The sequence below is a fragment of the Cherax quadricarinatus genome, chromosome 58 (genome assembly GCF_038502225.1).
Source record: "Cherax quadricarinatus isolate ZL_2023a chromosome 58, ASM3850222v1, whole genome shotgun sequence".
Taxonomy (NCBI): domain Eukaryota; kingdom Metazoa; phylum Arthropoda; class Malacostraca; order Decapoda; family Parastacidae; genus Cherax; species Cherax quadricarinatus.
The window spans coordinates 21250852-21266194 of NC_091349.1; positions in this window are offsets into that span (position 1 = coordinate 21250852).

Sequence of the window (15343 nt, forward strand, 5' to 3'; positions counted from 1 at the left end):
TTAACCTGTAAAAAGCTTGTCAATAAAGCTAGGGATCCTTAACCTAACTTTGTCAAACCCTGTGTATTAAAAAAAAAAGAGAGAGGGAGAGAGAGGGAGCGAGTGTGCGCATGTGAGCAGCACCCACCTCCTCATGGTGGCAGAAGGTCGAGAGAGGGTGGAGTGGCCTGCTCACTCTGTCACATCTGTATAGGTTGTAACCCGGGATCCATATTTCGTTGCCCAAGTGATCCTTTATATGGGTCTCTGTGAAAACCCCGAACATTGCATTTGACTCCGTAAGCAGTCACAGATGAAAGGTATTTTCTTATTCGTTGCTGGCTTTTGACCTTGTATATTTGCAAAGATGAATGTCGTCGGACTGGTGGTATGGGGGGGGGGGGAAGTCTTTTTTTTTCCTGGCACTAATATCTGTTGTTTTGGAGTGGAGGCCATCGACTGTGATTCCACTCCAGAAATGATTGGAGTTGGTGTACAATTTCTGCCATTTCCTACCAGCTTTTTTCCCTTCCTGGCGCTAAAAACCTCTTTCTCTGGAGTGCCTGTGGCTACCCAGGTTTTCCCATGGTCTGGATGTTCTGTGTCCTCTTGTCCCCTTTAGGTGGCGTGCCTGGCAATATAAGCTATAGCACTGTCTTTCCTGAACTGAAGATTGACACATTTCAGGGTGGAAAAGCTTACAGGAAGGGAGGTTGCATTTTCCTGTTGTCATATGGGCACGGGATTTTCTGAGGTATTCAAAGTTGCACGTTCCTTCTGTTTTTCCAGATAATCCTCGCTTGCAGATACCAAGTGCATAGTATTTGCATAGATCTGGTTTCTGTTTGCCTTGGATTTTTGTGACTGTATTCCCTACTGTATTCCCTACTGGTGCGTGTTTTCCTGTCTCATTTCTATCTTCAGCACAAATGCCAACAATGGAACCTTCATCAGTCATTTCTGGTAATTTATCTTCACTATTTCTCGGGGCATCCCCTTGTTTACTATCTCCCGTGATATTGCTAGTTTGTAACATTGGTTTTTGCATGTCCTTGTCCTTGTCCACACATGTTTCCCCACTAGAATTCTTGTGCCTCTCCAGGCCAATCGTTTATTTCTCCATTCTTACAGTTTCTGTCTACCAGGACAGCATTTGTACCAGGGACGATAGCATCATCTGGCCCAGATTTTATATTTTCCCAACTGTTATAGAACTGTGTCATGTTTTTTTTATGAAGGCCGTTTAGATGTTATCATCTTTTATTATCAATGTGGTTTTATTCCACAATTTGGTCTCATTTGGGCATACTCAAAAACACTTCCCTGGTTTAATATCTCTTGTAGATGATTCCTGAATCCTGCACGAGGGGTGTGGCTCCATTCATCACAGAAATTACATGTAATCCATGCAGAAGCCCGTTTGTTTGTTGGCTGCAGAATTTCATGATGTGATTTTATTAGTTGTTTTACTGTATTTTCTACTAGCAGCTTCCTTAAGGTGGAGATCTATCAATTTGTATTGTATACGTTTTATTTATTCCAACGAATCCGTTTGAATCCGGTCCTTTGTTCACTTATTTCTTGGACGAATCCAGACGAATCCGGTTAGTGGATCACTGTATATATTTTTTTTACTATTAACCACCTTAAAGTAGATGTGTCTATTTGCACTGTATCTATTTGTTGTAGTTACTGTTTGGGTGTTTGATGAGGGCGCGTGAAACCCCGTCAGCTTAAGAATCCGGTCAGAGGACATCTTGTTTTCAACGAATCCGTTTGAATAAGGTCGTTGTTTCACTTATTTCTTGGACGAATCCGGGCGAATCTGGATTAGTGGAACACTTATTTTGGACGTATCCAGTCGGTGAGTTTGGACTAGCTCAAGAAAAGGTCTACTGAAAAAGTATTTAACAAAGTAATATGCGTTAAGTTTGATACAAAACGTGCAACTTGCGTGTTGGAGCAGCCGTGGCTTCTGAAGATGAAGATTACTGGAGGGATATTTGATTTTCGTTGTGTATATGATGACCACTGCTACTTACAGGTTTAGTGTATTTCCGCAAACTGTATACGTCACTCCATTACAATAAGTGAGGATTTGTTACTGGTTATTTGTTACGGCAACACTATAGAGGTTTCTATATGATGTCACTAGGTGGATGGTATCACTAAAGTATAGGTCGGGTACATTGACAGGTTTAGAAGATTATTAATACGAGCTATCCTGCATGATAGGGTCCTGGGGACTGTTGGCAACTCTTTACCACACGAAACCTGCCTCCTTAGGCCTAAATTAACCTAAATTTTCACCTTACATTTATTTTGGTAACTTATCTATATACTACGGTACTGCGATATACACTATAACACTATGTATGACATTCTATTATCTTTGAAACTCTTTTTTTTTTTCTCTGGCTAAAAGTATTGTTGTTTTTTGCACATGACACTAAAGCCGAAGGTCCACTCTGAGAGTATATTCTGGCAGGTATTGCACACTAATTCTCTTTTTTTTGACGCAGTGTATACTATTTTCTAATATGTTGGTTCTAAACGCAGGAGGGATGAACCTTATGTTACAAAAAAAGGCACAATACCGTGACTGGAACGATACACAAATGGTACAAGTCGGGCCGAAACGTCGTGCGGGTTATTTGTGTAACCTTATAAGTTCACTGGCACAGTCTAGAATTCTAGCACTCAAGCGAGATTGCCATAATCACGAAAAAAAAGCACGAAGCACGGCGTGGCACTCGGGCACAGGGCACGTCAGGGTATATTTAATATGTAAATTAATTTCCAATTTTTCTTTCTGTACAAATAGCAAACTGGCACAAATGTAGCCCCAAACTCTTACAACCTTGTCACTAAGAAAAGCTGGTCACATTTTGAATTATCAACTTATCAGTATTAAAATATGAAGGCAATTAGAGGATGGACTCAGAAATTATCACATGAAAATCATTATTTAATTTTTATGCATATATTGATTAATACAGTTACCAGGCAGGCGAATGACTTTATTGATATAAACACGTGAGTTTTGAACATGTAATCCTGCACCCACCATCTTTTTTGTTTATTTCTGACCAATCAAAGGTGACGAACTAAGCGTCTGTGGCGTCCATTCGCTTCCCATTAGTTGGGAGACAATAATGTAAACACTTTGAGCTTGACTGTGGCCAAACCTGTTTTTCTGCTGGATGTATCCTCATATACTCTCAAATTTCACCACTTTACAATGTTGGTAAACATTTGTTTTTATTTACAGTGAAATAATGAAGGTTTGAGGCATGTGTAGATAAATATCTAATGTCTGTGCGATGCATATAGTGTTTGCACCATGCAATAATGGTAACAGAACAAGGCCAACAAATTTCAAGGTATGACCGATAATCAGAAACGTTTCCAGTTCAATAAATATATTTTTATATATTTTTTTAAAGCATCACATATGCATTCAGTTGTTGTTTGGGTGTATTCTGATTATTTTATGGCACTGCCTCCTAGATGATTTTTTTTATAACGACTTTATTCTGAGGTAATACATAAAAACGGATATTACAAGTTACATATCTATAAATATTTGCAGTGTTGATGTTTTGTTCATGTTTATGGTTTTTTCTTTGGCTTCATAATAGTTGGAAACAAATTCCATTTTTTTTTGTGATATCTGTTAGCATAATAAATTAAAAGAAATTCACATTTGACATTCAATTAACATTTGGGTCTTTGCAATATCTGCAATGCAGTGCACTTTTATCGAGCAGGCCTATACATTTTATTGCATCATATATTCCAAGCAGGCCTATACATTTTATTGCATATATTCCAAGCAGGCCTATACATTTTATTGCATCATATATTCCAAGCAGGCCTATACATTTTATTGCATCATATATTCCAAGCAGGCCTATACATTTTATTGCATCATATATTCCAAGCAGGCCTATACATTTTATTGCATATATTCCAAGCAGGCCTATACATTTTATTGCATCATATATTCCAAGCAGGCCTATACATTTTATTGCATCATATATTCCAAGCAGGCCTATACATTTTATTGCATCATATATTCCAAGCAGGCCTATACATTTTATTGCATATATTCCAAGCAGGCCTATACATTTTATTGCATCATATATTCCAAGCAGGCCTATACATTTTATTGCATCATATATTCCAAGCAGGCCTATACATTTTATTGCATATATTCCAAGCAGGCCTATACATTTTATTGCATCATATATTCCAAGCAGGCCTATACATTTTATTGCATATATTCCAAGCAGGCCTATACATTTTATTGCATCATATATTCCAAGCAGGCCTATACATTTTATTGCATCATATATTCCAAGCAGGCTTATACATTTTATTGCATCATATATTCCAAGCAGGCCTATACATTTTATTGCATCATATATTCCAAGCAGGCCTATACATTTTATTGCATATATTCCAAGCAGGCCTATACATTTTATTGCATCATATATTCCAAGCAGGCATATACATTTTATTGCATCATATATTCCAAGCAGGCCTATACATTTTATTGCATCATGTATTCCAAGCAGGCCTATACATTTTATTGCATATATTCCAAGCAGGTCTATACATTTTATTGCATCATATATTCGAAGCAGGCCTATACATTTTATTGCATCATATATTCCAAGCAGGCCTATACATTTTATTGCATCATGTATTCCAAGCAGGCCTGTACATTTTATTGCATATATTCCAAGCAGGCCTATACATTTTATTGCATATATTCCAAGCAGGCCTATACATTTTATTGCATCATATATTCCAAGCAGGCCTATACATTTTATTGCATCATATATTCCAAGCAGGCCTATACATTTTATTGCATCATATATTCCAAGCAGGCCTATACATTTTATTGCATCATATATTCCAAGCAGGCCTATACATTTTATTGCATCATATATTCCAAGCAGGCCTATACATTTTATTGCATCATATATTCCAAGCAGGCCTATACATTTTATTGCATCATATATTCCAAGCAGGCCTATACATTTTATTGCATCATATATTCCAAGCAGGCCTATACATTTTATTGCATCATATATTCCAAGCAGGCCTATACATTTTATTGCATCATATATTCCAAGCAGGCCTATACATTTTATTGCATCATATATTCCAAGCAGGCCTATACATTTTATTGCATCATATATTCCAAGCAGGCCTATACATTTTATTGCATCATATATTCCAAGCAGGCCTATACATTTTATTGCATCATATATTCCAAGCAGGCCTATACATTTTATTGCATCATATATTCCAAGCAGGCCTATACATTTTATTGCATCATATATTCCAAGCAGGCCTATACATTTTATTGCATCATATATTCCAAGCAGGCCTATACATTTTATTGCATCATATATTCCAAGCAGGCCTATACATTTTATTGCATCATATATTCCAAGCAGGCCTATACATTTTATTGCATCATATATTCCAAGCAGGCCTATACATTTTATTGCATCATATATTCCAAGCAGGCCTATACATTTTATTGCATCATATATTCCAAGCAGGCCTATACATTTTATTGCATCATATATTCCAAGCAGGCCTATACATTTTATTGCATCATATATTCCAAGCAGGCCTATACATTTTATTGCATCATATATTCCAAGCAGGCCTATACATTTTATTGCATCATATATTCCAAGCAGGCCTATACATTTTATTGCATCATATATTCCAAGCAGGCCTATACATTTTATTGCATCATATATTCCAAGCAGGCCTATACATTTTATTGCATCATATATTCCAAGCAGGCCTATACATTTTATTGCATCATATATTCCAAGCATATTCCAAGCAGGCCTATACATTTTATTGCATCATATATTCCAAGCAGGCCTATACATTTTATTGCATCATATATTCCAAGCAGGCCTATACATTTTATCATATATTCCAAGCAGGCCTATACATTTTATTGCATCATATATTCCAAGCAGGCCTATACATTTTATTGCATCATATATTCCAAGCAGGCCTATACATTTTATTGCATCATATATTCCAAGCAGGCCTATACATTTTATTCATATATTCCAAGCAGGCCTATACATTTTATTGCATCATATATTCCAAGCAGGCCTATACATTTTATTGCATCATATATTCCAAGCAGGCCTATACATTTTATTTTTATTGCATCATATATTCCAAGCAGGCCTATACATTTTATTGCCTATACATCATATATTCCAAGCAGGCCTATACATTTTATTGCATCATATATTCCAAGCAGGCCTATACATTTTATTGCATCATATATTCCAAGCAGGCCTATACATTTTATTGCATCATATATTCCAAGCAGGCCTATACATTTTATTGCATCATATATTCCAAGCAGGCCTATACATTTTATTGCATCATATATTCCAAGCAGGCCTATACATTTTATTGCATCATATATTCCAAGCAGGCCTATACATTTTATTGCATCATATATTCCAAGCAGGCCTATACATTTTATTGCATCATATATTCCAAGCAGGCCTATACATTTTATTGCATCATATATTCCAAGCAGGCCTATACATTTTATTGCATCATATATTCCAAGCAGGCCTATACATTTTATTGCATCATATATTCCAAGCAGGCCTATACATTTTATTGCATCATATATTCCAAGCAGGCCTATACATTTTATTGCATCATATATTCCAAGCAGGCCTATACATTTTATTGCCTATACATTTTATCATATATTCCAAGCAGGCCTATACATTTTATTGCATCATATATTCCAAGCAGGCCTATACATTTTATTGCATCATATATTGCCTATACATCATATATTCCAAGCAGGTCTATACATTTTATTGCATCATATATTCCAAGCAGGCCTATACATTTTATTGCATCATATATTCCAAGCAGGCCTATACATTTTATTGCATCATATATTCCAAGCAGGCCTATACATTTTATTGTATCATATATTCCAAGCAGGCCTATACATTTTATTGCATCATATATTCCAAGCAGGCCTATACATTTTATTGCATCATATATTCCAAGCAGACCTATACATTTTATTGCATCATATATTCCAAGCAGGCCTATACATTTTATTGCATCATATATTCCAAGCAGGCCTATACATTTTATTGCATCATATATTCCAACTTCTTGCAGAATTTATTTTTAGAAATATATTTATATAGGCTCATACTGTTTACACTGAAATATTCTATCGACCCATAGTAAAGACATATGGATTTGCACATTCTGTAGTATTGTCTGGTAAAGAGTCGCAAAATTTATTAAATGAACATAAAGTAAACTGGACCTCAAATAACTCAGTAAAGCCAAACACTGTGATAAGAAAAGAGATGAGATAAGGCTTTGTTTAGATCTTTTACCCTGGTGGGTTAGCCACTCAGGATAACCAAAGAAAGTCAGAGTATCTTCAAGGACTCTTTGTCTTATTTCCACTGGGGTCCTTAAATCTTGTCCCCCCAAGATGCGACCCACACCATTCGACTGACACCTACATCAACCTTAAAAAAGGAATTTTTCAGTCATATTTCTGTCAAGGTAAAGCGCTAAACCAGCAGGGATCATACAACGCCTATGGAATATAATGCATTCACAATCGATTGCAGCAAAGGGAGGATAAGTTTAGTTCCTCGCATCAAGAACCCCTCACCAACATCAAGGGAAAATTATGTAAATATCATATAAAAATCCACTTTGATGAAATTGGTATAAAAAATTAGCAAATTGGCTCCCAGAGAACACAAAATAATATAAAAATACTTTCAATTAAAATATATATATCAATGTTTAGAGTTTGTAGTTAATTAGAAAAAAAAATTTCTTGTTATTTCATGGAAAACAATTTAAGAAAATTGAATGCCAAGTTTTCTTTTACTAAATTCCAGCAACAGTGAAAGTTTGAAGCCGATCAAAAAAGTCATTTTCCAGTAATAATCTGATTCCACAGATTCTAACTTTTTAAAAATTCCAGTAAAATTTCAAATATGAGCCAACTCAGACTATATATTTGAGGTGTCATCTGTCTTACACGATATGTTGACAATAGACCCCTGGCTGTCTTCAAGAAGGCACTGGACAGGCACCTAAAGTCAGTACCTGACCAGCCGGGCTGTGGTTCGTACGTTAGTTTGCGTGCTGCCAGCAGTAACAGCTTTGTTGATCAGGCCCTGATCCACGATGAGGCCTGGTCTCAGACCGAGCCGCGGGGGCGTTGACCCTCGAAACTTTCTACAGGCAAACTCCAGGTAACTAATATTTTGAAGTCGGTCAGAAGAACCAGTCTTTACTTTTGAATATAAATGTATAATACTATTTAATAATCATCGGTAAATTGGGACTTATTCCGGCCAACAACAACAGATGAGTTGTTCCTGGGCAGAAAACACACAGTAGTAAAAATCTGAAGTTGTATAGATGAACAATCTACAATTAGTGCACAGATTTCAAAGATTTCCAGTTTGCATATTTTACACATAAAATAGTTGGATCTGCATCTATATACTTGTATTTCATCCTCGATCATTCTCGAATTAGGAGGAACATTTTGTGAACGTTTGATGCCGCTCTGGGAATGGTCCATCAACTTTGATCATAGACCAGTTAAACTTAACAGATATTCCAAAAATTTGGTCCTCTTTATCGTACAAAGCTGTATAATCCTCCGGGTTTAGCGCTTCCCCCTTGATTATAATAATAATAATAATAATAATTTATCGTACAAAATCATTGAAAATTTGAAGCTGACTGGATGAATCGTTCTCGAGTTATAAATAAAATTAGTGGAAGAAAAACAAAACAAAATGAATTTCAGACAATGTTTTAATGTATCCCTTCGGGGATACCTAATAGTTATTAGGTATTCCTGAAGAGGGACTTTTAAGAGATTTTCAGAATTTTCTTTACTTTTTTCGTTTTTTCTTTCAACTTTTTATTTTTCCTTTCCTTATAACTCAAGGCCTCATCCAGTTGATTTAAAAATTTCAGATACTGAGTACAGTATCTGAGGTCAAGTTCTTCAAACAATTCACATTTACATGTGCTTAATGGCTGAAGTTGTTAAATCCATTCCAATCATCCAAGAATGGATTCAATAACTTGCAAATCCATCATCAGCGCCGATTCAATTGTTCAAAAAAAATTTTTCTCATAATTCGAAGACGGTGGCGAGTAAATTAAAAATGTGTGGATGCACATTTGCCCATTTTATGAGTATTGTGAGAAATGACATGCATTAGCTTCACTATTAATTTCGCCGGGTCACCGTCTGGAGAAGACCCGGACCGGAAGTACCGGCAAATCCCTAATGAATGAATGAACTATTAATTTTAATACATGTAATTTGGGTAAGATAAAACTAAGACAATTCATACTCACCAGTTTAGTTACACCTCTGAGGCAAGTGGGACTTAATTAAGTCACATTAGTTCACGGAAATGTGACGCCTCCGATGCCCATTACGCCTCCACCACACTTACACTAAGAAGGACTTAAAATTATATTAATATTAAACAAAACCAGTAACTCTGGTAAGATTAATTTGCGTGGACTGTAACTGTAAGAGTTGGGTGTGACTTGGCAAACAAATGTGGTAGGGTCTATTACACATATCTACACTATAACAGCACATGGTAAACGCATTAAATAAATTCTTAATATTAACACTTAACAATTTGGACCTCTGGTGGAACACACCCTGATGCTACGTAGTCAGCTAGAAATACGAAAGCCAACGTAAAACTACTGTACAAAATAGTTCAGTGATAATTATCCAAGGTGTGTAGTAGGGAGCCACCTGTGTCCTTCGATATTTTCCAATTTTACCACTCTATTATAGTGGTTTCACACATATTGGCTTTACATTTGGCAGTAGCGGACATTACTGCGATATTTGATTGTCGTCTCAGGCTGCTTCATTCAAATTTTGCCCCGATGACGTCCGCTTCCATTAAACTATTATTGTGACTGTTCTTCACCTAATTCTCCATCCTGCTGTCCTCCCCTTCCGCCACTTACTGCTTCTTTTTTCAATCGAAAATTAAATTTAAATCACCAGCAACAAATTATTTATATTATTGTAATTTATACATTATAAATTTAGGAAAATGATATAAAAAGTTTATTACGCTGCTGCCAGGCACAGCTCGTTGTTAAACTACTTCAATTAATTGAAATTATTTTTTTACTCCATTGATTTCTTCTTGCAGCCTCTGTATTCAGTATTTCAGAGGATGTGGAAAATGATATGGCATATTCATTTTGTTTATATATTTAAACTAACAATGTTACATTAATTAATTTGGGTAAGGAAGAATACCTATTAATACCAATGGCTAAAAAAAAAAAAAGAGAAAAAAGAGAAAAATTATTGGACCGGTGATCAAAGTAATTTCAACAGGTGCAATATGTGCCTTTTGAAAAGGCGAATTAACTTTATTAACCAGCCAACTCAGTCCCCCAAACCAAGATACAGTATTCACAAATCTATCATAAATCAAGCCTTGTGAAATCAGCTGGATTCTCGTCACCAGGTATATGATTAAATGTTAATAAAAGTTGACCCAAACTTTTATATTTCTCTTGCATTTGATTAACTTCAGCGACTCTGTTTTGTACGTACACAATCTTACTATTATCATTACGAATCCATTATAAGGATACCTCTTTATCAGACAAATCACGGTGTCGCTAATATTTATCTCCTGCAATTTATTTCTTAAATAATTAGCTAATTTGACACCTACGTAAATGGCTGTTAATTCCAACTGATTTAACTGGAGCCGCTTTAGCCTTACTCATAACAAGAAAAATATAATTATTACACTGAATATAAGCGGCTGCTCCATATGCCAGTTTTGAAGATTCGCAAAAAAATGAGTAGTATGTTATCACCATCTTGATTTGCTACATTACGTGGGAATTCCAACATTGGTATTCTTACATAATCACCTATCAGTTCTTCCCACTTTTCAATAAATTCTTTAGTAGGGTTTCATCCCAATCACACTTAAGCTTCCGCGCTTCTTGTTTTAACAATTTACCTCTTATTGTAAGGGGTGACACTAAGCCAAGTGGATCAAAGCATTTGGAAACGTCAGCAGGCAAGATTCTCTTGGTTAATTTATTGGGCATATTATACTGCTTTTTATGAAACATGATTCAATTATATTTCTGTCAACCATGGACTTGCTTGATACAACTTTCTCAACTTTTTGAAGATCAATTGGATTGTTAAAATCTCTCACATGAATAAATAGAGCATTAGAAACTTGTCCAGTTCTAATGCTATATTTATGTTGTTTTAATCTTAGTTCGAGACTTTCACCAGTTTGACCGTAATAAACTTTATCGCAAATTTTACAAGGAATCTTTTAGACACATCCGTCAGCATTTTGGGGGGAATTCTTCAATCAAGTTTTCATGGTAAGGGAGAACCAACATATTTTTAGTTAAAAAAGGTTGGTTGTCCCTTTTTTAGATTGTAAAAAAGTATTTCTAGCAATTTTAAAAGATTAATCAATTACGTTTCTTGGGTATTTCAGATCAATAGCTATTTCATAAATTTTGAATATTTCTTCATCTATGAGCGCTGGGCTACAAATACGCAAAGCTCTCAAAAACATTGATGAAAAAACAGACAGTTTAACTGTGAAAAATAATAGTGTACATAGGAACACTTATTTATAGGTTTCCTGTAAATTTTAAATTTTAAATCATTATTACCCTTAATAATTAAAACATCTAGAAAAGGCAATGAGTTATTTTCCTCAAACTCAACAGTAAAGTTTATAGAATGGGATAAGCTATTTAATTTAACAAGGAAATGGTTTATATTTACATTCTTAGACATAAGACACAAAATATCACCAACCTATCTGAACCATTTAGCTCTATTAGGGAGGATTGTGTTTAGCAATCTTATTTCAAAAAATTCCATGTGTAGGTTACTAACAACAGGTGAAAGAGGATTTCCCATTACCATACCAAACGTCTGAGTGTAAAACTTATCATTAAATACAAATTTTTCATCAAAGGGACATTTAACTTTTTCAACTAAAATTATGCTGGTTCTCCCTTACCATGAAAACTTGGTTGATATGCCTTCTCTTCTTAAGACTTTTATTATCAAAGTTGTATATAAAAATCTTGATACAGTAAAAAAGCTTTTGATAAAGAATTCCCCCCAAACTGCTGAAGGATGTGTCTATAAGATTCCTTGTAAAATTTGCGATAAAGTTTACTACAGTCAAACTGTTAAAAGTCTCAAACTAAGATTAAAAGAACATAAATATAGCATTAGAACTGAACAAGATTCCAATGCTCTATTTATTCATGTGAGAGATTTTAACCATCCAATTGATTTTCAAAAAGTTGAGAAAGTAGTATCAAGCAAGACCATGGTCGACAGGAATATAATTGAATCATGTTTCATAAAAAGCAGTTTTTAAAATAATATGAATATTTCTTTTGGTTTATATAAATTAGAGTCATTTATAATTAATAAAATTTGGGAAGAATTTAATAATACATTGGACATATAATAAAACTTAATTCTTGGGTTGGATATATATATTTTGGTAGTGGGATGTCGTGAAGGACCTGCATAGTTGGGTCAACAGGCCCTCTGCAGTGTTCCTTCTTTCTTATGAATCGGGTGTAGTTGCATGTAAGGTGTTGCTTTGTTGTGGGATGTGATGGTGAGGTGTGGTTTCGAGCCTTTATATGCTTTCCTTTGAAGTAATGCTTTTATAGTTCCTTGATGATGTGAGAAGTCACGAAAGTGCTTGGAATTTCACTGTTCCTTTACAGTGATTGTTTTGTTTATTCTGATATCACCTGTTTACTGTGATCTTATTGCATATATATATATATATATATATATATATATATATATATATATATATATATATATATATATATATATGCAATAAGATCACAGTAAACAGGTGATTTATATATATATATATATATATATATATATATATATATATATATATATATATATATATATATATATATATATATATATATATATATATATATATATATATATATATATATATATATATATATATATATATATATATATATATATATATATATATATATATATATATATATATATATATATATATATATATATGCATTAAGATCACAGTAAACAGGTGATTTCAGAATATGCAAAACAACCACTGTGAAAGAATAGAGAAATTCCAAGCGCTTTCGTGACTACTCACATTATCAACGAACTATATAGTTCCTTGATAATGTTCTCAGTAGTAGTACCAGTTCCTAGTAACCAGTTACCAGTAACCAGTGTACCAGTAGATGACTCACTACCAACCGTCTGTGTGAATCACTGACTGTTATTCATGTTGCTGCTGACCATAGCATGATTTCAAACACCGCTCACCCTGTAGGCACTGGTGGGTCAGTCTAAGATAGGGAGCAGAGAGAGGCAGGTCGGCTGATGGCGCTTCACATTCTTCCTGTTATATATTATACGTACTACCAGCCTACGTGAGTATTTTTACCCCATCCACGTTATCGAACCCACATGACAACTGGTGGCACCGGTGTGGGCGTGGATTTAAGGGTATTTCACACGTTAGAAGACTGTTTGTGGGTTGCCGGCAGGTCAGAGGTGAACCGTCTGCCACCTCCAGCTAGCAGCTACCCTCACTCACCTCCACCCTGTGTACTTCAGCCTGCAAGCCTGTTGCAGCCGTTTTTTCAAGCTTCCTGGCTTAGTTCGTGTGCTAATTGCTTCAATCTCCGAGGGGTTGACCCGGATTTTGCAATTAAGCCAGTCAATAAGCCAGACTGTGGAAGTGAATGCTAGTCAGCCTGCCTCAGCCTGCCATCCAGCCTGTCTCCTGTCATCCACCTGCTCCTTCATGCTGTGTGCATCGTTACACGTCTTCCAGTCAGCCATTCTCGTGGGTTAAGCCAGTCAGCCAACCCAGCTTCCTAACCCAGCTGAGAGAGAGAAGTAAGCCACGCAAGTTCCTCTGAAGTATTGTCTCATATATCGCCAGTTGGATGCTGCTAAGAGTGGTCTTCACCATCCCTGTGGCATAGAGTGGCTTAGTTAATCAAGCCACCTTCGTGAGTAGTGAGTGGCAGTGCGCGTCAGTGAGCGCCAGCGAGTGAGTCACGCTCCCTTCACCCACCCGCCACTTGCCACCCACCACCCACTCTTCACTCATCTACCTGTGGCTTTTTCCACCCTTGTACCGGGTCCTAGTACTGTTTTGGCTCACATAATTGGTCAAGAGATTGCAGCTGAGCGCCAACGATAAGCCAGTTATGTGAGTTCACCTAGAAAGCACATTCCTACGACAACAGTGTGAGTGTAGCAGGAATCACCACCCGCCGGTCTTCCCCTCATCACTCGTCACCCCGTCTACCACTCCAGACTTCAGTGATAATTTTCTGTTTAGAGACATTTTCCTTGCATTTAAAGATATTTGCGTGTGTGAAACATTTACAGTGAATTTCTTGTGTACTCTAAGCCTTGTGTTTTCAGTGTAGACTCAGTGTTTCTTCGACTCATTATTTTTGCAATCTTGTCGGTATTACATACAATTCTTGTACTACTACTACTACTACTACCACTACCTCTTCCTGCCTATATATAGCCGTCCTGCTGCACCTCTGGTTAGTGTGACTTTGTCAATGGTCCAAGTCGGACCGAAACGTCGTCGTAAGCTTCTCTCTTTTATGTGCGGGTTATTTGTGTATTTTTGCAATATTTTTCAGTGTTATCGCTCATCTCATACTTTTTATCTGTGTTTTTTTTATGCTACTCTCTGTCTGTGGTATTATTGTGTAGTGTACCAGTCAGTCACTCCGTGTGATGTAACAACTGTTTTATCTTGTGTTCTTTCAGCATTGTATTCTCCAGTATTTGTCATTGTAGTTCCTGCAGTGATATTCACCCCAGTATACTAAATTATCCATTTATTTCTATGTGTACCTTATTTTTTTTCGTACACCAGCAGTGTCTCATTCCCTGATCTTTTCGCAGACTTGTGTACCATTATTTTTGCCAGCAATTTTTGTCATATCAGTCACAGCAAGATTTTGTTGTGAGAATGTACAAAAAAAAATGTATAAGTGAATATGTTGTGTGTGCCCCGCCACTTGTAAGTGTTGTGTGCCCCGCCACTTGTAAGTGTTGTGTGCCCCGCCACTTGTAAGTGTTGTGTGCCCCGCCACTTGTAAGTGTTGTGTGCCCCGCCACTTGTAAGTGTTGTGTGCCCCGCCACTTGTAAGTGTTGTGTGCCCC